This window comes from Hoplias malabaricus, unplaced genomic scaffold, assembly GCF_029633855.1.
Source record: "Hoplias malabaricus isolate fHopMal1 unplaced genomic scaffold, fHopMal1.hap1 scaffold_113, whole genome shotgun sequence".
In the NCBI taxonomy this organism is placed as follows: domain Eukaryota; kingdom Metazoa; phylum Chordata; class Actinopteri; order Characiformes; family Erythrinidae; genus Hoplias; species Hoplias malabaricus.
This window is the reverse complement of record NW_027100815.1, coordinates 39,632-60,714: the sequence shown is the minus strand read 5'-3', so window position 1 is coordinate 60,714 and position 21,083 is coordinate 39,632. Positions and strand designations below refer to the sequence as shown.

Sequence of the window (21,083 nt, the reverse complement as noted above, 5' to 3'; positions counted from 1 at the left end):
TTGCTGGTTTGCGGCAGGGTGCTCCGGGCCGGCCGGGCCTTTCCGGTTATCGCTTCTCGGCCTTTTGGCTAAGATCAAGTGTAGTATCTGTTCTTATCAGTTTAATATCTGATACGTCCTCTATACGAGGACTACATATTAAATTGATTTTTTGAGCAGGGAGACGGAAGAGGGGCTTGCTCCGTCCGCTCCACGCATCGACCCGGTATTGCAGTACTTCTGGGAACGGTGCACCTCCTTAAACTGGTTAAAAGTCAGAAAGAAATAAGTTAGGACATGGGTACGGCTTTATGATGTTGCCTTCTCGAGGCTGTTGTCTTTTTAATCTGTTTCATGGTTTTCCCTCCATTTTTCTTCTTTTTTTTTTTTTTTTTTTTTTTAAATACAAATCTATGATCTCATGTTTTTCTCGTCTGTGTTGACCTCTAATTGGCGTGTTAATTTATGCACAGATTATCCCACCCTGACCTTTGTTCAGTCTGCACCCTCCGCAAGAGTCTTAGACCTCCAGCAGAGGAGCGGAAGGCCTGTCGTTAGCCGTCATATCTCGGGTTTCTCTTCAGTCACGTACAAATCTTTCGCCTTTTACTAAAGATTTCCGTGGAGGGGAACGTTGACGAGTTTTGTGTATTTTTGAAGGCTCTGTTGCTGCAGAGCTACACATTTTCTTCCTGTATAATGACAGAGCGACAGCCGTCTTTGGAGCACGCCTTGCCACAAGTTCCTGTAGCAGCAGCTCTTAGCTTCTGTTTGCAGTTCTTGGTGGGAGGAGCCTCCGGTGTGGTGGTGGTGTCTGAGTGGGAGGGGTCAAGGTCTGACGACCAGGTTTAAATACCCTCCAGTAGTTGCTGGTTTGCGGCAGGGTGCTCCGGGCCGGCCGGGCCTTTCCGGTTATCGCTTCTCGGCCTTTTGGCTAAGATCAAGTGTAGTATCTGTTCTTATCAGTTTAATATCTGATACGTCCTCTATACGAGGACTACATATTAAATTGATTTTTTGAGCAGGGAGACGGAAGAGGGGCTTGCTCCGTCCGCTCCACGCATCGACCCGGTATTGCAGTACTTCTGGGAACGGTGCACCTCCTTAAACTGGTTAAAAGTCAGAAAGAAATAAGTTAGGACATGGGTACGGCTTTATGATGTTGCCTTCTCGAGGCTGTTGTCTTTTTAATCTGTTTCATGGTTTTCCCTCCATTTTTCTTCTTTTTTTTTTTTTTTTTTTTTTTAAATACAAATCTATGATCTCATGTTTTTCTCGTCTGTGTTGACCTCTAATTGGCGTGTTAATTTATGCACAGATTATCCCACCCTGACCTTTGTTCAGTCTGCACCCTCCGCAAGAGTCTTAGACCTCCAGCAGAGGAGCGGAAGGCCTGTCGTTAGCCGTCATATCTCGGGTTTCTCTTCAGTCACGTACAAATCTTTCGCCTTTTACTAAAGATTTCCGTGGAGGGGAACGTTGACGAGTTTTGTGTATTTTTGAAGGCTCTGTTGCTGCAGAGCTACACATTTTCTTCCTGTATAATGACAGAGCGACAGCCGTCTTTGGAGCACGCCTTGCCACAAGTTCCTGTAGCAGCAGCTCTTAGCTTCTGTTTGCAGTTCTTGGTGGGAGGAGCCTCCGGTGTGGTGGTGGTGTCTGAGTGGGAGGGGTCAAGGTCTGACGACCAGGTTTAAATACCCTCCAGTAGTTGCTGGTTTGCGGCAGGGTGCTCCGGGCCGGCCGGGCCTTTCCGGTTATCGCTTCTCGGCCTTTTGGCTAAGATCAAGTGTAGTATCTGTTCTTATCAGTTTAATATCTGATACGTCCTCTATACGAGGACTACATATTAAATTGATTTTTTGAGCAGGGAGACGGAAGAGGGGCTTGCTCCGTCCGCTCCACGCATCGACCCGGTATTGCAGTACTTCTGGGAACGGTGCACCTCCTTAAACTGGTTAAAAGTCAGAAAGAAATAAGTTAGGACATGGGTACGGCTTTATGATGTTGCCTTCTCGAGGCTGTTGTCTTTTTAATCTGTTTCATGGTTTTCCCTCCATTTTTCTACTTTTTTTTTTTTTTTTTTTTTTTTTAAATACAAATCTATGATCTCATGTTTTTCTCGTCTGTGTTGACCTCTAATTGGCGTGTTAATTTATGCACAGATTATCCCACCCTGACCTTTGTTCAGTCTGCACCCTCCGCAAGAGTCTTAGACCTCCAGCAGAGGAGCGGAAGGCCTGCCGTTAGCCGTCATATCTCGGGTTTCTCTTCAGTCACGTACAAATCTTTCGCCTTTTACTAAAGATTTCCGTGGAGGGGAACGTTGACGAGTTTTGTGTATTTTTGAAGGCTCTGTTGCTGCAGAGCTACACATTTTCTTCCTGTATAATGACAGAGCGACAGCCGTCTTTGGAGCACGCCTTGCCACAAGTTCCTGTAGCAGCAGCTCTTAGCTTCTGTTTGCAGTTCTTGGTGGGAGGAGCCTCCGGTGTGGTGGTGGTGTCTGAGTGGGAGGGGTCAAGGTCTGACGACCAGGTTTAAATACCCTCCAGTAGTTGCTGGTTTGCGGCAGGGTGCTCCGGGCCGGCCGGGCCTTTCCGGTTATCGCTTCTCGGCCTTTTGGCTAAGATCAAGTGTAGTATCTGTTCTTATCAGTTTAATATCTGATCCGTCCTCTATACGAGGACTACATATTAAATTGATTTTTTGAGCAGGGAGACGGAAGAGGGGCTTGCTCCGTCCGCTCCACGCATCGACCCGGTATTGCAGTACTTCTGGGAACGGTGCACCTCCTTAAACTGGTTAAAAGTCAGAAAGAAATAAGTTAGGACATGGGTACGGCTTTATGATGTTGCCTTCTCGAGGCTGTTCTCTTTTTAATCTGTTTCATGGTTTTCCCTCCATTTTTCTTCTTTTTTTTTTTTTTTTTTTTTTTTAAATACAAATCTATGATCTCATGTTTTTCTCGTCTGTGTTGACCTCTAATTGGCGTGTTAATTTATGCACAGATTATCCCACCCTGACCTTTGTTCAGTCTGCACCCTCCGCAAGAGTCTTAGACCTCCAGCAGAGGAGCGGAAGGCCTGTCGTTAGCCGTCATATCTCGGGTTTCTCTTCAGTCACGTACAAATCTTTCGCCTTTTACTAAAGATTTCCGTGGAGGGGAACGTTGACGAGTTTTGTGTATTTTTGAAGGCTCTGTTGCTGCAGAGCTACACATTTTCTTCCTGTATAATGACAGAGCGACAGCCGTCTTTGGAGCACGCCTTGCCACAAGTTCCTGTAGCAGCAGCTCTTAGCTTCTGTTTGCAGTTCTTGGTGGGAGGAGCCTCCGGTGTGGTGGTGGTGTCTGAGTGGGAGGGGTCAAGGTCTGACGACCAGGTTTAAATACCCTCCAGTAGTTGCTGGTTTGCGGCAGGGTGCTCCGGGCCGGCCGGGCCTTTCCGGTTATCGCTTCTCGGCCTTTTGGCTAAGATCAAGTGTAGTATCTGTTCTTATCAGTTTAATATCTGATACGTCCTCTATACGAGGACTACATATTAAATTGATTTTTTGAGCAGGGAGACGGAAGAGGGGCTTGCTCCGTCCGCTCCACGCATCGACCCGGTATTGCAGTACTTCTGGGAACGGTGCACCTCCTTAAACTGGTTAAAAGTCAGAAAGAAATAAGTTAGGACATGGGTACGGCTTTATGATGTTGCCTTCTCGAGGCTGTTGTCTTTTTAATCTGTTTCATGGTTTTCCCTCCATTTTTCTTCTTTTTTTTTTTTTTTTTTTTTTTTAAATACAAATCTATGATCTCATGTTTTTCTCGTCTGTGTTGACCTCTAATTGGCGTGTTAATTTATGCACAGATTATCCCACCCTGACCTTTGTTCAGTCTGCACCCTCCGCAAGAGTCTTAGACCTCCAGCAGAGGAGCGGAAGGCCTGTCGTTAGCCGTCATATCTCGGGTTTCTCTTCAGTCACGTACAAATCTTTCGCCTTTTACTAAAGATTTCCGTGGAGGGGAACGTTGACGAGTTTTGTGTATTTTTGAAGGCTCTGTTGCTGCAGAGCTACACATTTTCTTCCTGTATAATGACAGAGCGACAGCCGTCTTTGGAGCACGCCTTGCCACAAGTTCCTGTAGCAGCAGCTCTTAGCTTCTGTTTGCAGTTCTTGGTGGGAGGAGCCTCCGGTGTGGTGGTGGTGTCTGAGTGGGAGGGGTCAAGGTCTGACGACCAGGTTTAAATACCCTCCAGTAGTTGCTGGTTTGCGGCAGGGTGCTCCGGGCCGGCCGGGCCTTTCCGGTTATCGCTTCTCGGCCTTTTGGCTAAGATCAAGTGTAGTATCTGTTCTTATCAGTTTAATATCTGATCCGTCCTCTATACGAGGACTACATATTAAATTGATTTTTTGAGCAGGGAGACGGAAGAGGGGCTTGCTCCGTCCGCTCCACGCATCGACCCGGTATTGCAGTACTTCTGGGAACGGTGCACCTCCTTAAACTGGTTAAAAGTCAGAAAGAAATAAGTTAGGACATGGGTACGGCTTTATGATGTTGCCTTCTCGAGGCTGTTGTCTTTTTAATCTGTTTCATGGTTTTCCCTCCATTTTTCTTCTTTTTTTTTTTTTTTTTTTTTTTTAAATACAAATCTATGATCTCATGTTTTTCTCGTCTGTGTTGACCTCTAATTGGCGTGTTAATTTATGCACAGATTATCCCACCCTGACCTTTGTTCAGTCTGCACCCTCCGCAAGAGTCTTAGACCTCCAGCAGAGGAGCGGAAGGCCTGTCGTTAGCCGTCATATCTCGGGTTTCTCTTCAGTCACGTACAAATCTTTCGCCTTTTACTAAAGATTTCCGTGGAGGGGAACGTTGACGAGTTTTGTGTATTTTTGAAGGCTCTGTTGCTGCAGAGCTACACATTTTCTTCCTGTATAATGACAGAGCGACAGCCGTCTTTGGAGCACGCCTTGCCACAAGTTCCTGTAGCAGCAGCTCTTAGCTTCTGTTTGCAGTTCTTGGTGGGAGGAGCCTCCGGTGTGGTGGTGGTGTCTGAGTGGGAGGGGTCAAGGTCTGACGACCAGGTTTAAATACCCTCCAGTAGTTGCTGGTTTGCGGCAGGGTGCTCCGGGCCGGCCGGGCCTTTCCGGTTATCGCTTCTCGGCCTTTTGGCTAAGATCAAGTGTAGTATCTGTTCTTATCAGTTTAATATCTGATACGTCCTCTATACGAGGACTACATATTAAATTGATTTTTTGAGCAGGGAGACGGAAGAGGGGCTTGCTCCGTCCGCTCCACGCATCGACCCGGTATTGCAGTACTTCTGGGAACGGTGCACCTCCTTAAACTGGTTAAAAGTCAGAAAGAAATAAGTTAGGACATGGGTACGGCTTTATGATGTTGCCTTCTCGAGGCTGTTGTCTTTTTAATCTGTTTCATGGTTTTCCCTCCATTTTTCTTCTTTTTTTTTTTTTTTTTTTTTTTAAATACAAATCTATGATCTCATGTTTTTCTCGTCTGTGTTGACCTCTAATTGGCGTGTTAATTTATGCACAGATTATCCCACCCTGACCTTTGTTCAGTCTGCACCCTCCGCAAGAGTCTTAGACCTCCAGCAGAGGAGCGGAAGGCCTGTCGTTAGCCGTCATATCTCGGGTTTCTCTTCAGTCACGTACAAATCTTTCGCCTTTTACTAAAGATTTCCGTGGAGGGGAACGTTGACGAGTTTTGTGTATTTTTGAAGGCTCTGTTGCTGCAGAGCTACACATTTTCTTCCTGTATAATGACAGAGCGACAGCCGTCTTTGGAGCACGCCTTGCCACAAGTTCCTGTAGCAGCAGCTCTTAGCTTCTGTTTGCAGTTCTTGGTGGGAGGAGCCTCCGGTGTGGTGGTGGTGTCTGAGTGGGAGGGGTCAAGGTCTGACGACCAGGTTTAAATACCCTCCAGTAGTTGCTGGTTTGCGGCAGGGTGCTCCGGGCCGGCCGGGCCTTTCCGGTTATCGCTTCTCGGCCTTTTGGCTAAGATCAAGTGTAGTATCTGTTCTTATCAGTTTAATATCTGATACGTCCTCTATACGAGGACTACATATTAAATTGATTTTTTGAGCAGGGAGACGGAAGAGGGGCTTGCTCCGTCCGCTCCACGCATCGACCCGGTATTGCAGTACTTCTGGGAACGGTGCACCTCCTTAAACTGGTTAAAAGTCAGAAAGAAATAAGTTAGGACATGGGTACGGCTTTATGATGTTGCCTTCTCGAGGCTGTTGTCTTTTTAATCTGTTTCATGGTTTTCCCTCCATTTTTCTACTTTTTTTTTTTTTTTTTTTTTTTAAATACAAATCTATGATCTCATGTTTTTCTCGTCTGTGTTGACCTCTAATTGGCGTGTTAATTTATGCACAGATTATCCCACCCTGACCTTTGTTCAGTCTGCACCCTCCGCAAGAGTCTTAGACCTCCAGCAGAGGAGCGGAAGGCCTGCCGTTAGCCGTCATATCTCGGGTTTCTCTTCAGTCACGTACAAATCTTTCGCCTTTTACTAAAGATTTCCGTGGAGGGGAACGTTGACGAGTTTTGTGTATTTTTGAAGGCTCTGTTGCTGCAGAGCTACACATTTTCTTCCTGTATAATGACAGAGCGACAGCCGTCTTTGGAGCACGCCTTGCCACAAGTTCCTGTAGCAGCAGCTCTTAGCTTCTGTTTGCAGTTCTTGGTGGGAGGAGCCTCCGGTGTGGTGGTGGTGTCTGAGTGGGAGGGGTCAAGGTCTGACGACCAGGTTTAAATACCCTCCAGTAGTTGCTGGTTTGCGGCAGGGTGCTCCGGGCCGGCCGGGCCTTTCCGGTTATCGCTTCTCGGCCTTTTGGCTAAGATCAAGTGTAGTATCTGTTCTTATCAGTTTAATATCTGATCCGTCCTCTATACGAGGACTACATATTAAATTGATTTTTTGAGCAGGGAGACGGAAGAGGGGCTTGCTCCGTCCGCTCCACGCATCGACCCGGTATTGCAGTACTTCTGGGAACGGTGCACCTCCTTAAACTGGTTAAAAGTCAGAAAGAAATAAGTTAGGACATGGGTACGGCTTTATGATGTTGCCTTCTCGAGGCTGTTCTCTTTTTAATCTGTTTCATGGTTTTCCCTCCATTTTTCTTCTTTTTTTTTTTTTTTTTTTTTTTTAAATACAAATCTATGATCTCATGTTTTTCTCGTCTGTGTTGACCTCTAATTGGCGTGTTAATTTATGCACAGATTATCCCACCCTGACCTTTGTTCAGTCTGCACCCTCCGCAAGAGTCTTAGACCTCCAGCAGAGGAGCGGAAGGCCTGCCGTTAGCCGTCATATCTCGGGTTTCTCTTCAGTCACGTACAAATCTTTCGCCTTTTACTAAAGATTTCCGTGGAGGGGAACGTTGACGAGTTTTGTGTATTTTTGAAGGCTCTGTTGCTGCAGAGCTACACATTTTCTTCCTGTATAATGACAGAGCGACAGCCGTCTTTGGAGCACGCCTTGCCACAAGTTCCTGTAGCAGCAGCTCTTAGCTTCTGTTTGCAGTTCTTGGTGGGAGGAGCCTCCGGTGTGGTGGTGGTGTCTGAGTGGGAGGGGTCAAGGTCTGACGACCAGGTTTAAATACCCTCCAGTAGTTGCTGGTTTGCGGCAGGGTGCTCCGGGCCGGCCGGGCCTTTCCGGTTATCGCTTCTCGGCCTTTTGGCTAAGATCAAGTGTAGTATCTGTTCTTATCAGTTTAATATCTGATACGTCCTCTATACGAGGACTACATATTAAATTGATTTTTTGAGCAGGGAGACGGAAGAGGGGCTTGCTCCGTCCGCTCCACGCATCGACCCGGTATTGCAGTACTTCTGGGAACGGTGCACCTCCTTAAACTGGTTAAAAGTCAGAAAGAAATAAGTTAGGACATGGGTACGGCTTTATGATGTTGCCTTCTCGAGGCTGTTCTCTTTTTAATCTGTTTCATGGTTTTCCCTCCATTTTTCTTCTTTTTTTTTTTTTTTTTTTTTTTTAAATACAAATCTATGATCTCATGTTTTTCTCGTCTGTGTTGACCTCTAATTGGCGTGTTAATTTATGCACAGATTATCCCACCCTGACCTTTGTTCAGTCTGCACCCTCCGCAAGAGTCTTAGACCTCCAGCAGAGGAGCGGAAGGCCTGCCGTTAGCCGTCATATCTCGGGTTTCTCTTCAGTCACGTACAAATCTTTCGCCTTTTACTAAAGATTTCCGTGGAGGGGAACGTTGACGAGTTTTGTGTATTTTTGAAGGCTCTGTTGCTGCAGAGCTACACATTTTCTTCCTGTATAATGACAGAGCGACAGCCGTCTTTGGAGCACGCCTTGCCACAAGTTCCTGTAGCAGCAGCTCTTAGCTTCTGTTTGCAGTTCTTGGTGGGAGGAGCCTCCGGTGTGGTGGTGGTGTCTGAGTGGGAGGGGTCAAGGTCTGACGACCAGGTTTAAATACCCTCCAGTAGTTGCTGGTTTGCGGCAGGGTGCTCCGGGCCGGCCGGGCCTTTCCGGTTATCGCTTCTCGGCCTTTTGGCTAAGATCAAGTGTAGTATCTGTTCTTATCAGTTTAATATCTGATACGTCCTCTATACGAGGACTACATATTAAATTGATTTTTTGAGCAGGGAGACGGAAGAGGGGCTTGCTCCGTCCGCTCCACGCATCGACCCGGTATTGCAGTACTTCTGGGAACGGTGCACCTCCTTAAACTGGTTAAAAGTCAGAAAGAAATAAGTTAGGACATGGGTACGGCTTTATGATGTTGCCTTCTCGAGGCTGTTGTCTTTTTAATCTGTTTCATGGTTTTCCCTCCATTTTTCTTCTTTTTTTTTTTTTTTTTTTTTTTTAAATACAAATCTATGATCTCATGTTTTTCTCGTCTGTGTTGACCTCTAATTGGCGTGTTAATTTATGCACAGATTATCCCACCCTGACCTTTGTTCAGTCTGCACCCTCCGCAAGAGTCTTAGACCTCCAGCAGAGGAGCGGAAGGCCTGCCGTTAGCCGTCATATCTCGGGTTTCTCTTCAGTCACGTACAAATCTTTCGCCTTTTACTAAAGATTTCCGTGGAGGGGAACGTTGACGAGTTTTGTGTATTTTTGAAGGCTCTGTTGCTGCAGAGCTACACATTTTCTTCCTGTATAATGACAGAGCGACAGCCGTCTTTGGAGCACGCCTTGCCACAAGTTCCTGTAGCAGCAGCTCTTAGCTTCTGTTTGCAGTTCTTGGTGGGAGGAGCCTCCGGTGTGGTGGTGGTGTCTGAGTGGGAGGGGTCAAGGTCTGACGACCAGGTTTAAATACCCTCCAGTAGTTGCTGGTTTGCGGCAGGGTGCTCCGGGCCGGCCGGGCCTTTCCGGTTATCGCTTCTCGGCCTTTTGGCTAAGATCAAGTGTAGTATCTGTTCTTATCAGTTTAATATCTGATACGTCCTCTATACGAGGACTACATATTAAATTGATTTTTTGAGCAGGGAGACGGAAGAGGGGCTTGCTCCGTCCGCTCCACGCATCGACCCGGTATTGCAGTACTTCTGGGAACGGTGCACCTCCTTAAACTGGTTAAAAGTCAGAAAGAAATAAGTTAGGACATGGGTACGGCTTTATGATGTTGCCTTCTCGAGGCTGTTGTCTTTTTAATCTGTTTCATGGTTTTCCCTCCATTTTTCTTCTTTTTTTTTTTTTTTTTTTTTTTAAATACAAATCTATGATCTCATGTTTTTCTCGTCTGTGTTGACCTCTAATTGGCGTGTTAATTTATGCACAGATTATCCCACCCTGACCTTTGTTCAGTCTGCACCCTCCGCAAGAGTCTTAGACCTCCAGCAGAGGAGCGGAAGGCCTGCCGTTAGCCGTCATATCTCGGGTTTCTCTTCAGTCACGTACAAATCTTTCGCCTTTTACTAAAGATTTCCGTGGAGGGGAACGTTGACGAGTTTTGTGTATTTTTGAAGGCTCTGTTGCTGCAGAGCTACACATTTTCTTCCTGTATAATGACAGAGCGACAGCCGTCTTTGGAGCACGCCTTGCCACAAGTTCCTGTAGCAGCAGCTCTTAGCTTCTGTTTGCAGTTCTTGGTGGGAGGAGCCTCCGGTGTGGTGGTGGTGTCTGAGTGGGAGGGGTCAAGGTCTGACGACCAGGTTTAAATACCCTCCAGTAGTTGCTGGTTTGCGGCAGGGTGCTCCGGGCCGGCCGGGCCTTTCCGGTTATCGCTTCTCGGCCTTTTGGCTAAGATCAAGTGTAGTATCTGTTCTTATCAGTTTAATATCTGATACGTCCTCTATACGAGGACTACATATTAAATTGATTTTTTGAGCAGGGAGACGGAAGAGGGGCTTGCTCCGTCCGCTCCACGCATCGACCCGGTATTGCAGTACTTCTGGGAACGGTGCACCTCCTTAAACTGGTTAAAAGTCAGAAAGAAATAAGTTAGGACATGGGTACGGCTTTATGATGTTGCCTTCTCGAGGCTGTTCTCTTTTTAATCTGTTTCATGGTTTTCCCTCCATTTTTCTTCTTTTTTTTTTTTTTTTTTTTTTTAAATACAAATCTATGATCTCATGTTTTTCTCGTCTGTGTTGACCTCTAATTGGCGTGTTAATTTATGCACAGATTATCCCACCCTGACCTTTGTTCAGTCTGCACCCTCCGCAAGAGTCTTAGACCTCCAGCAGAGGAGCGGAAGGCCTGCCGTTAGCCGTCATATCTCGGGTTTCTCTTCAGTCACGTACAAATCTTTCGCCTTTTACTAAAGATTTCCGTGGAGGGGAACGTTGACGAGTTTTGTGTATTTTTGAAGGCTCTGTTGCTGCAGAGCTACACATTTTCTTCCTGTATAATGACAGAGCGACAGCCGTCTTTGGAGCACGCCTTGCCACAAGTTCCTGTAGCAGCAGCTCTTAGCTTCTGTTTGCAGTTCTTGGTGGGAGGAGCCTCCGGTGTGGTGGTGGTGTCTGAGTGGGAGGGGTCAAGGTCTGACGACCAGGTTTAAATACCCTCCAGTAGTTGCTGGTTTGCGGCAGGGTGCTCCGGGCCGGCCGGGCCTTTCCGGTTATCGCTTCTCGGCCTTTTGGCTAAGATCAAGTGTAGTATCTGTTCTTATCAGTTTAATATCTGATACGTCCTCTATACGAGGACTACATATTAAATTGATTTTTTGAGCAGGGAGACGGAAGAGGGGCTTGCTCCGTCCGCTCCACGCATCGACCCGGTATTGCAGTACTTCTGGGAACGGTGCACCTCCTTAAACTGGTTAAAAGTCAGAAAGAAATAAGTTAGGACATGGGTACGGCTTTATGATGTTGCCTTCTCGAGGCTGTTGTCTTTTTAATCTGTTTCATGGTTTTCCCTCCATTTTTCTACTTTTTTTTTTTTTTTTTTTTTTTTAAATACAAATCTATGATCTCATGTTTTTCTCGTCTGTGTTGACCTCTAATTGGCGTGTTAATTTATGCACAGATTATCCCACCCTGACCTTTGTTCAGTCTGCACCCTCCGCAAGAGTCTTAGACCTCCAGCAGAGGAGCGGAAGGCCTGCCGTTAGCCGTCATATCTCGGGTTTCTCTTCAGTCACGTACAAATCTTTCGCCTTTTACTAAAGATTTCCGTGGAGGGGAACGTTGACGAGTTTTGTGTATTTTTGAAGGCTCTGTTGCTGCAGAGCTACACATTTTCTTCCTGTATAATGACAGAGCGACAGCCGTCTTTGGAGCACGCCTTGCCACAAGTTCCTGTAGCAGCAGCTCTTAGCTTCTGTTTGCAGTTCTTGGTGGGAGGAGCCTCCGGTGTGGTGGTGGTGTCTGAGTGGGAGGGGTCAAGGTCTGACGACCAGGTTTAAATACCCTCCAGTAGTTGCTGGTTTGCGGCAGGGTGCTCCGGGCCGGCCGGGCCTTTCCGGTTATCGCTTCTCGGCCTTTTGGCTAAGATCAAGCGTAGTATCTGTTCTTATCAGTTTAATATCTGATCCGTCCTCTATACGAGGACTACATATTAAATTGATTTTTTGAGCAGGGAGACGGAAGAGGGGCTTGCTCCGTCCGCTCCACGCATCGACCCGGTATTGCAGTACTTCTGGGAACGGTGCACCTCCTTAAACTGGTTAAAAGTCAGAAAGAAATAAGTTAGGACATGGGTACGGCTTTATGATGTTGCCTTCTCGAGGCTGTTCTCTTTTTAATCTGTTTCATGGTTTTCCCTCCATTTTTCTTCTTTTTTTTTTTTTTTTTTTTTTTTAAATACAAATCTATGATCTCATGTTTTTCTCGTCTGTGTTGACCTCTAATTGGCGTGTTAATTTATGCACAGATTATCCCACCCTGACCTTTGTTCAGTCTGCACCCTCCGCAAGAGTCTTAGACCTCCAGCAGAGGAGCGGAAGGCCTGCCGTTAGCCGTCATATCTCGGGTTTCTCTTCAGTCACGTACAAATCTTTCGCCTTTTACTAAAGATTTCCGTGGAGGGGAACGTTGACGAGTTTTGTGTATTTTTGAAGGCTCTGTTGCTGCAGAGCTACACATTTTCTTCCTGTATAATGACAGAGCGACAGCCGTCTTTGGAGCACGCCTTGCCACAAGTTCCTGTAGCAGCAGCTCTTAGCTTCTGTTTGCAGTTCTTGGTGGGAGGAGCCTCCGGTGTGGTGGTGGTGTCTGAGTGGGAGGGGTCAAGGTCTGACGACCAGGTTTAAATACCCTCCAGTAGTTGCTGGTTTGCGGCAGGGTGCTCCGGGCCGGCCGGGCCTTTCCGGTTATCGCTTCTCGGCCTTTTGGCTAAGATCAAGTGTAGTATCTGTTCTTATCAGTTTAATATCTGATACGTCCTCTATACGAGGACTACATATTAAATTGATTTTTTGAGCAGGGAGACGGAAGAGGGGCTTGCTCCGTCCGCTCCACGCATCGACCCGGTATTGCAGTACTTCTGGGAACGGTGCACCTCCTTAAACTGGTTAAAAGTCAGAAAGAAATAAGTTAGGACATGGGTACGGCTTTATGATGTTGCCTTCTCGAGGCTGTTCTCTTTTTAATCTGTTTCATGGTTTTCCCTCCATTTTTCTTCTTTTTTTTTTTTTTTTTTTTTTTAAATACAAATCTATGATCTCATGTTTTTCTCGTCTGTGTTGACCTCTAATTGGCGTGTTAATTTATGCACAGATTATCCCACCCTGACCTTTGTTCAGTCTGCACCCTCCGCAAGAGTCTTAGACCTCCAGCAGAGGAGCGGAAGGCCTGCCGTTAGCCGTCATATCTCGGGTTTCTCTTCAGTCACGTACAAATCTTTCGCCTTTTACTAAAGATTTCCGTGGAGGGGAACGTTGACGAGTTTTGTGTATTTTTGAAGGCTCTGTTGCTGCAGAGCTACACATTTTCTTCCTGTATAATGACAGAGCGACAGCCGTCTTTGGAGCACGCCTTGCCACAAGTTCCTGTAGCAGCAGCTCTTAGCTTCTGTTTGCAGTTCTTGGTGGGAGGAGCCTCCGGTGTGGTGGTGGTGTCTGAGTGGGAGGGGTCAAGGTCTGACGACCAGGTTTAAATACCCTCCAGTAGTTGCTGGTTTGCGGCAGGGTGCTCCGGGCCGGCCGGGCCTTTCCGGTTATCGCTTCTCGGCCTTTTGGCTAAGATCAAGTGTAGTATCTGTTCTTATCAGTTTAATATCTGATACGTCCTCTATACGAGGACTACATATTAAATTGATTTTTTGAGCAGGGAGACGGAAGAGGGGCTTGCTCCGTCCGCTCCACGCATCGACCCGGTATTGCAGTACTTCTGGGAACGGTGCACCTCCTTAAACTGGTTAAAAGTCAGAAAGAAATAAGTTAGGACATGGGTACGGCTTTATGATGTTGCCTTCTCGAGGCTGTTCTCTTTTTAATCTGTTTCATGGTTTTCCCTCCATTTTTCTTCTTTTTTTTTTTTTTTTTTTTTTTAAATACAAATCTATGATCTCATGTTTTTCTCGTCTGTGTTGACCTCTAATTGGCGTGTTAATTTATGCACAGATTATCCCACCCTGACCTTTGTTCAGTCTGCACCCTCCGCAAGAGTCTTAGACCTCCAGCAGAGGAGCGGAAGGCCTGCCGTTAGCCGTCATATCTCGGGTTTCTCTTCAGTCACGTACAAATCTTTCGCCTTTTACTAAAGATTTCCGTGGAGGGGAACGTTGACGAGTTTTGTGTATTTTTGAAGGCTCTGTTGCTGCAGAGCTACACATTTTCTTCCTGTATAATGACAGAGCGACAGCCGTCTTTGGAGCACGCCTTGCCACAAGTTCCTGTAGCAGCAGCTCTTAGCTTCTGTTTGCAGTTCTTGGTGGGAGGAGCCTCCGGTGTGGTGGTGGTGTCTGAGTGGGAGGGGTCAAGGTCTGACGACCAGGTTTAAATACCCTCCAGTAGTTGCTGGTTTGCGGCAGGGTGCTCCGGGCCGGCCGGGCCTTTCCGGTTATCGCTTCTCGGCCTTTTGGCTAAGATCAAGTGTAGTATCTGTTCTTATCAGTTTAATATCTGATACGTCCTCTATACGAGGACTACATATTAAATTGATTTTTTGAGCAGGGAGACGGAAGAGGGGCTTGCTCCGTCCGCTCCACGCATCGACCCGGTATTGCAGTACTTCTGGGAACGGTGCACCTCCTTAAACTGGTTAAAAGTCAGAAAGAAATAAGTTAGGACATGGGTACGGCTTTATGATGTTGCCTTCTCGAGGCTGTTCTCTTTTTAATCTGTTTCATGGTTTTCCCTCCATTTTTCTTCTTTTTTTTTTTTTTTTTTTTTTTTAAATACAAATCTATGATCTCATGTTTTTCTCGTCTGTGTTGACCTCTAATTGGCGTGTTAATTTATGCACAGATTATCCCACCCTGACCTTTGTTCAGTCTGCACCCTCCGCAAGAGTCTTAGACCTCCAGCAGAGGAGCGGAAGGCCTGCCGTTAGCCGTCATATCTCGGGTTTCTCTTCAGTCACGTACAAATCTTTCGCCTTTTACTAAAGATTTCCGTGGAGGGGAACGTTGACGAGTTTTGTGTATTTTTGAAGGCTCTGTTGCTGCAGAGCTACACATTTTCTTCCTGTATAATGACAGAGCGACAGCCGTCTTTGGAGCACGCCTTGCCACAAGTTCCTGTAGCAGCAGCTCTTAGCTTCTGTTTGCAGTTCTTGGTGGGAGGAGCCTCCGGTGTGGTGGTGGTGTCTGAGTGGGAGGGGTCAAGGTCTGACGACCAGGTTTAAATACCCTCCAGTAGTTGCTGGTTTGCGGCAGGGTGCTCCGGGCCGGCCGGGCCTTTCCGGTTATCGCTTCTCGGCCTTTTGGCTAAGATCAAGTGTAGTATCTGTTCTTATCAGTTTAATATCTGATCCGTCCTCTATACGAGGACTACATATTAAATTGATTTTTTGAGCAGGGAGACGGAAGAGGGGCTTGCTCCGTCCGCTCCACGCATCGACCCGGTATTGCAGTACTTCTGGGAACGGTGCACCTCCTTAAACTGGTTAAAAGTCAGAAAGAAATAAGTTAGGACATGGGTACGGCTTTATGATGTTGCCTTCTCGAGGCTGTTCTCTTTTTAATCTGTTTCATGGTTTTCCCTCCATTTTTCTTCTTTTTTTTTTTTTTTTTTTTTTAAATACAAATCTATGATCTCATGTTTTTCTCGTCTGTGTTGACCTCTAATTGGCGTGTTAATTTATGCACAGATTATCCCACCCTGCCCTTTGTTCAGTCTGCACCCTCCGCAAGAGTCTTAGACCTCCAGCAGAGGAGCGGAAGGCCTGCCGTTAGCCGTCATATCTCGGGTTTCTCTTCAGTCACGTACAAATCTTTCGCCTTTTACTAAAGATTTCCGTGGAGGGGAACGTTGACGAGTTTTGTGTATTTTTGAAGGCTCTGTTGCTGCAGAGCTACACATTTTCTTCCTGTATAATGACAGAGCGACAGCCGTCTTTGGAGCACGCCTTGCCACAAGTTCCTGTAGCAGCAGCTCTTAGCTTCTGTTTGCAGTTCTTGGTGGGAGGAGCCTCCGGTGTGGTGGTGGTGTCTGAGTGGGAGGGGTCAAGGTCTGACGACCAGGTTTAAATACCCTCCAGTAGTTGCTGGTTTGCGGCAGGGTGCTCCGGGCCGGCCGGGCCTTTCCGGTTATCGCTTCTCGGCCTTTTGGCTAAGATCAAGTGTAGTATCTGTTCTTATCAGTTTAATATCTGATACGTCCTCTATACGAGGACTACATATTAAATTGATTTTTTGAGCAGGGAGACGGAAGAGGGGCTTGCTCCGTCCGCTCCACGCATCGACCCGGTATTGCAGTACTTCTGGGAACGGTGCACCTCCTTAAACTGGTTAAAAGTCAGAAAGAAATAAGTTAGGACATGGGTACGGCTTTATGATGTTGCCTTCTCGAGGCTGTTGTCTTTTTAATCTGTTTCATGGTTTTCCCTCCATTTTTCTTCTTTTTTTTTTTTTTTTTTTTTTTTAAATACAAATCTATGATCTCATGTTTTTCTCGTCTGTGTTGACCTCTAATTGGCGTGTTAATTTATGCACAGATTATCCCACCCTGACCTTTGTTCAGTCTGCACCCTCCGCAAGAGTCTTAGACCTCCAGCAGAGGAGCGGAAGGCCTGCCGTTAGCCGTCATATCTCGGGTTTCTCTTCAGTCACGTACAAATCTTTCGCCTTTTACTAAAGATTTCCGTGGAGGGGAACGTTGACGAGTTTTGTGTATTTTTGAAGGCTCTGTTGCTGCAGAGCTACACATTTTCTTCCTGTATAATGACAGAGCGACAGCCGTCTTTGGAGCACGCCTTGCCACAAGTTCCTGTAGCAGCAGCTCTTAGCTTCTGTTTGCAGTTCTTGGTGGGAGGAGCCTCCGGTGTGGTGGTGGTGTCTGAGTGGGAGGGGTCAAGGTCTGACGACCAGGTTTAAATACCCTCCAGTAGTTGCTGGTTTGCGGCAGGGTGCTCCGGGCCGGCCGGGCCTTTCCGGTTATCGCTTCTCGGCCTTTTGGCTAAGATCAAGTGTAGTATCTGTTCTTATCAGTTTAATATCTGATACGTCCTCTATACGAGGACTACATATTAAATTGATTTTTTGAGCAGGGAGACGGAAGAGGGGCTTGCTCCGTCCGCTCCACGCATCGACCCGGTATTGCAGTACTTCTGGGAACGGTGCACCTCCTTAAACTGGTTAAAAGTCAGAAAGAAATAAGTTAGGACATGGGTACGGCTTTATGATGTTGCCTTCTCGAGGCTGTTGTCTTTTTAATCTGTTTCATGGTTTTCCCTCCATTTTTCTTCTTTTTTTTTTTTTTTTTTTTTTTAAATACAAATCTATGATCTCATGTTTTTCTCGTCTGTGTTGACCTCTAATTGGCGTGTTAATTTATGCACAGATTATCCCACCCTGACCTTTGTTCAGTCTGCACCCTCCGCAAGAGTCTTAGACCTCCAGCAGAGGAGCGGAAGGCCTGCCGTTAGCCGTCATATCTCGGGTTTCTCTTCAGTCACGTACAAATCTTTCGCCTTTTACTAAAGATTTCCGTGGAGGGGAACGTTGACGAGTTTTGTGTATTTTTGAAGGCTCTGTTGCTGCAGAGCTACACATTTTCTTCCTGTATAATGACAGAGCGACAGCCGTCTTTGGAGCACGCCTTGCCACAAGTTCCTGTAGCAGCAGCTCTTAGCTTCTGTTTGCAGTTCTTGGTGGGAGGAGCCTCCGGTGTGGTGGTGGTGTCTGAGTGGGAGGGGTCAAGGTCTGACGACCAGGTTTAAATACCCTCCAGTAGTTGCTGGTTTGCGGCAGGGTGCTCCGGGCCGGCCGGGCCTTTCCGGTTATCGCTTCTCGGCCTTTTGGCTAAGATCAAGTGTAGTATCTGTTCTTATCAGTTTAATATCTGATACGTCCTCTATACGAGGACTACATATTAAATTGATTTTTTGAGCAGGGAGACGGAAGAGGGGCTTGCTCCGTCCGCTCCACGCATCGACCCGGTATTGCAGTACTTCTGGGAACGGTGCACCTCCTTAAACTGGTTAAAAGTCAGAAAGAAATAAGTTAGGACATGGGTACGGCTTTATGATGTTGCCTTCTCGAGGCTGTTGTCTTTTTAATCTGTTTCATGGTTTTCCCTCCATTTTTCTACTTTTTTTTTTTTTTTTTTTTTTTTAAATACAAATCTATGATCTCATGTTTTTCTCGTCTGTGTTGACCTCTAATTGGCGTGTTAATTTATGCACAGATTATCCCACCCTGACCTTTGTTCAGTCTGCACCCTCCGCAAGAGTCTTAGACCTCCAGCAGAGGAGCGGAAGGCCTGCCGTTAGCCGTCATATCTCGGGTTTCTCTTCAGTCACGTACAAATCTTTCGCCTTTTACTAAAGATTTCCGTGGAGGGGAACGTTGACGAGTTTTGTGTATTTTTGAAGGCTCTGTTGCTGCAGAGCTACACATTTTCTTCCTGTATAATGACAGAGCGACAGCCGTCTTTGGAGCACGCCTTGCCACAAGTTCCTGTAGCAGCAGCTCTTAGCTTCTGTTTGCAGTTCTTGGTGGGAGGAGCCTCCGGTGTGGTGGTGGTGTCTGAGTGGGAGGGGTCAAGGTCTGACGACCAGGTTTAAATACCCTCCAGTAGTTGCTGGTTTGCGGCAGGGTGCTCCGGGCCGGCCGGGCCTTTCCGGTTATCGCTTCTCGGCCTTTTGGCTAAGATCAAGCGTAGTATCTGTTCTTATCAGTTTAATATCTGATCCGTCCTCTATACGAGGACTACATATTAAATTGATTTTTTGAGCAGGGAGACGGAAGAGGGGCTTGCTCCGTCCGCTCCACGCATCGACCCGGTATTGCAGTACTTCTGGGAACGGTGCACCTCCTTAAACTGGTTAAAAGTCAGAAAGAAATAAGTTAGGACATGGGTACGGCTTTATGATGTTGCCTTCTCGAGGCTGTTCTCTTTTTAATCTGTTTCATGGTTTTCCCTCCATTTTTCTTCTTTTTTTTTTTTTTTTTTTTTTTTAAATACAAATCTATGATCTCATGTTTTTCTCGTCTGTGTTGACCTCTAATTGGCGTGTTAATTTATGCACAGATTATCCCACCCTGACCTTTGTTCAGTCTGCACCCTCCGCAAGAGTCTTAGACCTCCAGCAGAGGAGCGGAAGGCCTGCCGTTAGCCGTCATATCTCGGGTTTCTCTTCAGTCACGTACAAATCTTTCGCCTTTTACTAAAGATTTCCGTGGAGGGGAACGTTGACGAGTTTTGTGTATTTTTGAAGGCTCTGTTGCTGCAGAGCTACACATTTTCTTCCTGTATAATGACAGAGCGACAGCCGTCTTTGGAGCACGCCTTGCCACAAGTTCCTGTAGCAGCAGCTCTTAGCTTCTGTTTGCAGTTCTTGGTGGGAGGAGCCTCCGGTGTGGTGGTGGTGTCTGAGTGGGAGGGGTCAAGGTCTGACGACCAGGTTTAAATACCCTCCAGTAGTTGCTGGTTTGCGGCAGGGTGCTCCGGGCCGGCCGGGCCTTTCCGGTTATCGCTTCTCGGCCTTTTGGCTAAGATCAAGTGTAGTATCTGTTCTTATCAGTTTAATATCTGATACGTCCTCTATACGAGGACTACATATTAAATTGATTTTTTGAGCAGGGAGACGGAAGAGGGGCTTGCTCCGTCCGCTCCACGCATCGACCCGGTATTGCAGTACTTCTGGGAACGGTGCACCTCCTTAAACTGGTTAAAAGTCAGAAAGAAATAAGTTAGGACATGGGTACGGCTTTATGATGTTGCCTTCTCGAGGCTGTTCTCTTTTTAATCTGTTTCATGGTTTTCCCTCCATTTTTCTTCTTTTTTTTTTTTTTTTTTTTTTTTAAATACAAATCTATGATCTCATGTTTTTCTCGTCTGTGTTGACCTCTAATTGGCGTGTTAATTTATGCACAGATTATCCCACCCTGACCTTTGTTCAGTCTGCACCCTCCGCAAGAGTCTTAGACCTCCAGCAGAGGAGCGGAAGGCCTGCCGTTAGCCGTCATATCTCGGGTTTCTCTTCAGTCACGTACAAATCTTTCGCCTTTTACTAAAGATTTCCGTGGAGGGGAACGTTGACGAGTTTTGTGTATTTTTGAAGGCTCTGTTGCTGCAGAGCTACACATTTTCTTCCTGTATAATGACAGAGCGACAGCCGTCTTTGGAGCACGCCTTGCCACAAGTTCCTGTAGCAGCAGCTCTTAGCTTCTGTTTGCAGTTCTTGGTGGGAGGAGCCTCCGGTGTGGTGGTGGTGTCTGAGTGGGAGGGGTCAAGGTCTGACGACCAGGTTTAAATACCCTCCAGTAGTTGCTGGTTTGCGGCAGGGTGCTCCGGGCCGGCCGGGCCTTTCCGGTTATCGCTTCTCGGCCTTTTGGCTAAGATCAAGTGTAGTATCTGTTCTTATCAGTTTAATATCTGATCCGTCCTCTATACGAGGACTACATATTAAATTGATTTTTTGAGCAGGGAGACGGAAGAGGGGCTTGCTCCGTCCGCTCCACGCATCGACCCGGTATTGCAGTACTTCTGGGAACGGTGCACCTCCTTAAACTGGTTAAAAGTCAGAAAGAAATAAGTTAGGACATGGGTACGGCTTTATGATGTTGCCTTCTCGAGGCTGTTCTCTTTTTAATCTGTTTCATGGTTTTCCCTCCATTTTTCTTCTTTTTTTTTTTTTTTTTTTTTTTAAATACAAATCTATGATCTCATGTTTTTCTCGTCTGTGTTGACCTCTAATTGGCGTGTTAATTTATGCACAGATTATCCCACCCTGACCTTTGTTCAGTCTGCACCCTCCGCAAGAGTCTTAGACCTCCAGCAGAGGAGCGGAAGGCCTGCCGTTAGCCGTCATATCTCGGGTTTCTCTTCAGTCACGTACAAATCTTTCGCCTTTTACTAAAGATTTCCGTGGAGGGGAACGTTGACGAGTTTTGTGTATTTTTGAAGGCTCTGTTGCTGCAGAGCTACACATTTTCTTCCTGTATAATGACAGAGCGACAGCCGTCTTTGGAGCACGCCTTGCCACAAGTTCCTGTAGCAGCAGCTCTTAGCTTCTGTTTGCAGTTCTTGGTGGGAGGAGCCTCCGGTGTGGTGGTG

General features: G+C 46.6%; 50 non-coding genes across 50 annotated transcripts; all 50 read left to right on the top strand.

Annotated features, from left to right (window-relative positions):
* Positions 1 to 48: 48 nt before the first annotated feature.
* Positions 49 to 239, top strand: LOC136681692 (U2 spliceosomal RNA). The gene has a single exon (XR_010798078.1). It is a non-coding gene; the product is annotated as a U2 spliceosomal RNA (small nuclear RNA).
* Positions 240 to 544: 305 nt separating this feature from the next.
* LOC136681522 (U5 spliceosomal RNA) lies at positions 545 to 658 on the top strand. The gene has a single exon (XR_010797915.1). It is a non-coding gene; the product is annotated as a U5 spliceosomal RNA (small nuclear RNA).
* A 235-nt stretch (positions 659 to 893) lies between these two features.
* Positions 894 to 1,084, top strand: LOC136681691 (U2 spliceosomal RNA). The gene has a single exon (XR_010798077.1). It is a non-coding gene; the product is annotated as a U2 spliceosomal RNA (small nuclear RNA).
* A 305-nt stretch (positions 1,085 to 1,389) lies between these two features.
* On the top strand, positions 1,390 to 1,503 carry LOC136681520 (U5 spliceosomal RNA). The gene has a single exon (XR_010797914.1). It is a non-coding gene; the product is annotated as a U5 spliceosomal RNA (small nuclear RNA).
* Positions 1,504 to 1,738: 235 nt separating this feature from the next.
* LOC136681690 (U2 spliceosomal RNA) lies at positions 1,739 to 1,929 on the top strand. Its single transcript, XR_010798076.1, has one exon. It is a non-coding gene; the product is annotated as a U2 spliceosomal RNA (small nuclear RNA).
* Positions 1,930 to 2,236: 307 nt separating this feature from the next.
* On the top strand, positions 2,237 to 2,350 carry LOC136681597 (U5 spliceosomal RNA). The gene has a single exon (XR_010797988.1). It is a non-coding gene; the product is annotated as a U5 spliceosomal RNA (small nuclear RNA).
* Positions 2,351 to 2,585: 235 nt separating this feature from the next.
* On the top strand, positions 2,586 to 2,776 carry LOC136681508 (U2 spliceosomal RNA). Its single transcript, XR_010797904.1, has one exon. It is a non-coding gene; the product is annotated as a U2 spliceosomal RNA (small nuclear RNA).
* A 306-nt stretch (positions 2,777 to 3,082) lies between these two features.
* On the top strand, positions 3,083 to 3,196 carry LOC136681518 (U5 spliceosomal RNA). Its single transcript, XR_010797912.1, has one exon. It is a non-coding gene; the product is annotated as a U5 spliceosomal RNA (small nuclear RNA).
* A 235-nt stretch (positions 3,197 to 3,431) lies between these two features.
* Positions 3,432 to 3,622, top strand: LOC136681689 (U2 spliceosomal RNA). Its single transcript, XR_010798075.1, has one exon. It is a non-coding gene; the product is annotated as a U2 spliceosomal RNA (small nuclear RNA).
* Positions 3,623 to 3,928: 306 nt separating this feature from the next.
* Positions 3,929 to 4,042, top strand: LOC136681517 (U5 spliceosomal RNA). The gene has a single exon (XR_010797911.1). It is a non-coding gene; the product is annotated as a U5 spliceosomal RNA (small nuclear RNA).
* Positions 4,043 to 4,277: 235 nt separating this feature from the next.
* Positions 4,278 to 4,468, top strand: LOC136681506 (U2 spliceosomal RNA). Its single transcript, XR_010797902.1, has one exon. It is a non-coding gene; the product is annotated as a U2 spliceosomal RNA (small nuclear RNA).
* A 306-nt stretch (positions 4,469 to 4,774) lies between these two features.
* LOC136681516 (U5 spliceosomal RNA) lies at positions 4,775 to 4,888 on the top strand. Its single transcript, XR_010797910.1, has one exon. It is a non-coding gene; the product is annotated as a U5 spliceosomal RNA (small nuclear RNA).
* A 235-nt stretch (positions 4,889 to 5,123) lies between these two features.
* On the top strand, positions 5,124 to 5,314 carry LOC136681682 (U2 spliceosomal RNA). Its single transcript, XR_010798068.1, has one exon. It is a non-coding gene; the product is annotated as a U2 spliceosomal RNA (small nuclear RNA).
* Positions 5,315 to 5,619: 305 nt separating this feature from the next.
* On the top strand, positions 5,620 to 5,733 carry LOC136681515 (U5 spliceosomal RNA). Its single transcript, XR_010797909.1, has one exon. It is a non-coding gene; the product is annotated as a U5 spliceosomal RNA (small nuclear RNA).
* Positions 5,734 to 5,968: 235 nt separating this feature from the next.
* LOC136681671 (U2 spliceosomal RNA) lies at positions 5,969 to 6,159 on the top strand. The gene has a single exon (XR_010798057.1). It is a non-coding gene; the product is annotated as a U2 spliceosomal RNA (small nuclear RNA).
* Positions 6,160 to 6,464: 305 nt separating this feature from the next.
* LOC136681596 (U5 spliceosomal RNA) lies at positions 6,465 to 6,578 on the top strand. The gene has a single exon (XR_010797987.1). It is a non-coding gene; the product is annotated as a U5 spliceosomal RNA (small nuclear RNA).
* Positions 6,579 to 6,813: 235 nt separating this feature from the next.
* On the top strand, positions 6,814 to 7,004 carry LOC136681505 (U2 spliceosomal RNA). Its single transcript, XR_010797901.1, has one exon. It is a non-coding gene; the product is annotated as a U2 spliceosomal RNA (small nuclear RNA).
* Positions 7,005 to 7,310: 306 nt separating this feature from the next.
* On the top strand, positions 7,311 to 7,424 carry LOC136681595 (U5 spliceosomal RNA). The gene has a single exon (XR_010797986.1). It is a non-coding gene; the product is annotated as a U5 spliceosomal RNA (small nuclear RNA).
* A 235-nt stretch (positions 7,425 to 7,659) lies between these two features.
* On the top strand, positions 7,660 to 7,850 carry LOC136681660 (U2 spliceosomal RNA). Its single transcript, XR_010798046.1, has one exon. It is a non-coding gene; the product is annotated as a U2 spliceosomal RNA (small nuclear RNA).
* A 306-nt stretch (positions 7,851 to 8,156) lies between these two features.
* Positions 8,157 to 8,270, top strand: LOC136681594 (U5 spliceosomal RNA). Its single transcript, XR_010797985.1, has one exon. It is a non-coding gene; the product is annotated as a U5 spliceosomal RNA (small nuclear RNA).
* A 235-nt stretch (positions 8,271 to 8,505) lies between these two features.
* LOC136681648 (U2 spliceosomal RNA) lies at positions 8,506 to 8,696 on the top strand. Its single transcript, XR_010798035.1, has one exon. It is a non-coding gene; the product is annotated as a U2 spliceosomal RNA (small nuclear RNA).
* Positions 8,697 to 9,002: 306 nt separating this feature from the next.
* On the top strand, positions 9,003 to 9,116 carry LOC136681593 (U5 spliceosomal RNA). The gene has a single exon (XR_010797984.1). It is a non-coding gene; the product is annotated as a U5 spliceosomal RNA (small nuclear RNA).
* A 235-nt stretch (positions 9,117 to 9,351) lies between these two features.
* LOC136681636 (U2 spliceosomal RNA) lies at positions 9,352 to 9,542 on the top strand. Its single transcript, XR_010798024.1, has one exon. It is a non-coding gene; the product is annotated as a U2 spliceosomal RNA (small nuclear RNA).
* Positions 9,543 to 9,847: 305 nt separating this feature from the next.
* On the top strand, positions 9,848 to 9,961 carry LOC136681592 (U5 spliceosomal RNA). Its single transcript, XR_010797983.1, has one exon. It is a non-coding gene; the product is annotated as a U5 spliceosomal RNA (small nuclear RNA).
* Positions 9,962 to 10,196: 235 nt separating this feature from the next.
* On the top strand, positions 10,197 to 10,387 carry LOC136681623 (U2 spliceosomal RNA). The gene has a single exon (XR_010798012.1). It is a non-coding gene; the product is annotated as a U2 spliceosomal RNA (small nuclear RNA).
* Positions 10,388 to 10,692: 305 nt separating this feature from the next.
* LOC136681591 (U5 spliceosomal RNA) lies at positions 10,693 to 10,806 on the top strand. Its single transcript, XR_010797982.1, has one exon. It is a non-coding gene; the product is annotated as a U5 spliceosomal RNA (small nuclear RNA).
* A 235-nt stretch (positions 10,807 to 11,041) lies between these two features.
* On the top strand, positions 11,042 to 11,232 carry LOC136681612 (U2 spliceosomal RNA). Its single transcript, XR_010798001.1, has one exon. It is a non-coding gene; the product is annotated as a U2 spliceosomal RNA (small nuclear RNA).
* Positions 11,233 to 11,538: 306 nt separating this feature from the next.
* On the top strand, positions 11,539 to 11,652 carry LOC136681590 (U5 spliceosomal RNA). Its single transcript, XR_010797981.1, has one exon. It is a non-coding gene; the product is annotated as a U5 spliceosomal RNA (small nuclear RNA).
* Positions 11,653 to 11,887: 235 nt separating this feature from the next.
* Positions 11,888 to 12,078, top strand: LOC136681511 (U2 spliceosomal RNA). Its single transcript, XR_010797907.1, has one exon. It is a non-coding gene; the product is annotated as a U2 spliceosomal RNA (small nuclear RNA).
* Positions 12,079 to 12,384: 306 nt separating this feature from the next.
* On the top strand, positions 12,385 to 12,498 carry LOC136681589 (U5 spliceosomal RNA). Its single transcript, XR_010797980.1, has one exon. It is a non-coding gene; the product is annotated as a U5 spliceosomal RNA (small nuclear RNA).
* A 235-nt stretch (positions 12,499 to 12,733) lies between these two features.
* On the top strand, positions 12,734 to 12,924 carry LOC136681600 (U2 spliceosomal RNA). Its single transcript, XR_010797990.1, has one exon. It is a non-coding gene; the product is annotated as a U2 spliceosomal RNA (small nuclear RNA).
* Positions 12,925 to 13,229: 305 nt separating this feature from the next.
* Positions 13,230 to 13,343, top strand: LOC136681587 (U5 spliceosomal RNA). The gene has a single exon (XR_010797978.1). It is a non-coding gene; the product is annotated as a U5 spliceosomal RNA (small nuclear RNA).
* Positions 13,344 to 13,578: 235 nt separating this feature from the next.
* Positions 13,579 to 13,769, top strand: LOC136681588 (U2 spliceosomal RNA). Its single transcript, XR_010797979.1, has one exon. It is a non-coding gene; the product is annotated as a U2 spliceosomal RNA (small nuclear RNA).
* Positions 13,770 to 14,074: 305 nt separating this feature from the next.
* Positions 14,075 to 14,188, top strand: LOC136681586 (U5 spliceosomal RNA). Its single transcript, XR_010797977.1, has one exon. It is a non-coding gene; the product is annotated as a U5 spliceosomal RNA (small nuclear RNA).
* A 235-nt stretch (positions 14,189 to 14,423) lies between these two features.
* LOC136681576 (U2 spliceosomal RNA) lies at positions 14,424 to 14,614 on the top strand. The gene has a single exon (XR_010797968.1). It is a non-coding gene; the product is annotated as a U2 spliceosomal RNA (small nuclear RNA).
* A 306-nt stretch (positions 14,615 to 14,920) lies between these two features.
* Positions 14,921 to 15,034, top strand: LOC136681585 (U5 spliceosomal RNA). The gene has a single exon (XR_010797976.1). It is a non-coding gene; the product is annotated as a U5 spliceosomal RNA (small nuclear RNA).
* Positions 15,035 to 15,269: 235 nt separating this feature from the next.
* On the top strand, positions 15,270 to 15,460 carry LOC136681504 (U2 spliceosomal RNA). The gene has a single exon (XR_010797900.1). It is a non-coding gene; the product is annotated as a U2 spliceosomal RNA (small nuclear RNA).
* A 304-nt stretch (positions 15,461 to 15,764) lies between these two features.
* On the top strand, positions 15,765 to 15,878 carry LOC136681584 (U5 spliceosomal RNA). Its single transcript, XR_010797975.1, has one exon. It is a non-coding gene; the product is annotated as a U5 spliceosomal RNA (small nuclear RNA).
* Positions 15,879 to 16,113: 235 nt separating this feature from the next.
* LOC136681565 (U2 spliceosomal RNA) lies at positions 16,114 to 16,304 on the top strand. The gene has a single exon (XR_010797957.1). It is a non-coding gene; the product is annotated as a U2 spliceosomal RNA (small nuclear RNA).
* Positions 16,305 to 16,610: 306 nt separating this feature from the next.
* On the top strand, positions 16,611 to 16,724 carry LOC136681582 (U5 spliceosomal RNA). Its single transcript, XR_010797974.1, has one exon. It is a non-coding gene; the product is annotated as a U5 spliceosomal RNA (small nuclear RNA).
* Positions 16,725 to 16,959: 235 nt separating this feature from the next.
* On the top strand, positions 16,960 to 17,150 carry LOC136681554 (U2 spliceosomal RNA). Its single transcript, XR_010797946.1, has one exon. It is a non-coding gene; the product is annotated as a U2 spliceosomal RNA (small nuclear RNA).
* Positions 17,151 to 17,455: 305 nt separating this feature from the next.
* Positions 17,456 to 17,569, top strand: LOC136681581 (U5 spliceosomal RNA). The gene has a single exon (XR_010797973.1). It is a non-coding gene; the product is annotated as a U5 spliceosomal RNA (small nuclear RNA).
* Positions 17,570 to 17,804: 235 nt separating this feature from the next.
* Positions 17,805 to 17,995, top strand: LOC136681542 (U2 spliceosomal RNA). The gene has a single exon (XR_010797935.1). It is a non-coding gene; the product is annotated as a U2 spliceosomal RNA (small nuclear RNA).
* Positions 17,996 to 18,301: 306 nt separating this feature from the next.
* LOC136681580 (U5 spliceosomal RNA) lies at positions 18,302 to 18,415 on the top strand. Its single transcript, XR_010797972.1, has one exon. It is a non-coding gene; the product is annotated as a U5 spliceosomal RNA (small nuclear RNA).
* A 235-nt stretch (positions 18,416 to 18,650) lies between these two features.
* On the top strand, positions 18,651 to 18,841 carry LOC136681510 (U2 spliceosomal RNA). Its single transcript, XR_010797906.1, has one exon. It is a non-coding gene; the product is annotated as a U2 spliceosomal RNA (small nuclear RNA).
* Positions 18,842 to 19,147: 306 nt separating this feature from the next.
* Positions 19,148 to 19,261, top strand: LOC136681579 (U5 spliceosomal RNA). The gene has a single exon (XR_010797971.1). It is a non-coding gene; the product is annotated as a U5 spliceosomal RNA (small nuclear RNA).
* A 235-nt stretch (positions 19,262 to 19,496) lies between these two features.
* LOC136681531 (U2 spliceosomal RNA) lies at positions 19,497 to 19,687 on the top strand. The gene has a single exon (XR_010797924.1). It is a non-coding gene; the product is annotated as a U2 spliceosomal RNA (small nuclear RNA).
* A 306-nt stretch (positions 19,688 to 19,993) lies between these two features.
* On the top strand, positions 19,994 to 20,107 carry LOC136681578 (U5 spliceosomal RNA). The gene has a single exon (XR_010797970.1). It is a non-coding gene; the product is annotated as a U5 spliceosomal RNA (small nuclear RNA).
* Positions 20,108 to 20,342: 235 nt separating this feature from the next.
* On the top strand, positions 20,343 to 20,533 carry LOC136681503 (U2 spliceosomal RNA). The gene has a single exon (XR_010797899.1). It is a non-coding gene; the product is annotated as a U2 spliceosomal RNA (small nuclear RNA).
* A 305-nt stretch (positions 20,534 to 20,838) lies between these two features.
* Positions 20,839 to 20,952, top strand: LOC136681577 (U5 spliceosomal RNA). The gene has a single exon (XR_010797969.1). It is a non-coding gene; the product is annotated as a U5 spliceosomal RNA (small nuclear RNA).
* The last annotated feature ends 131 nt before the right edge of the window (positions 20,953 to 21,083 follow it).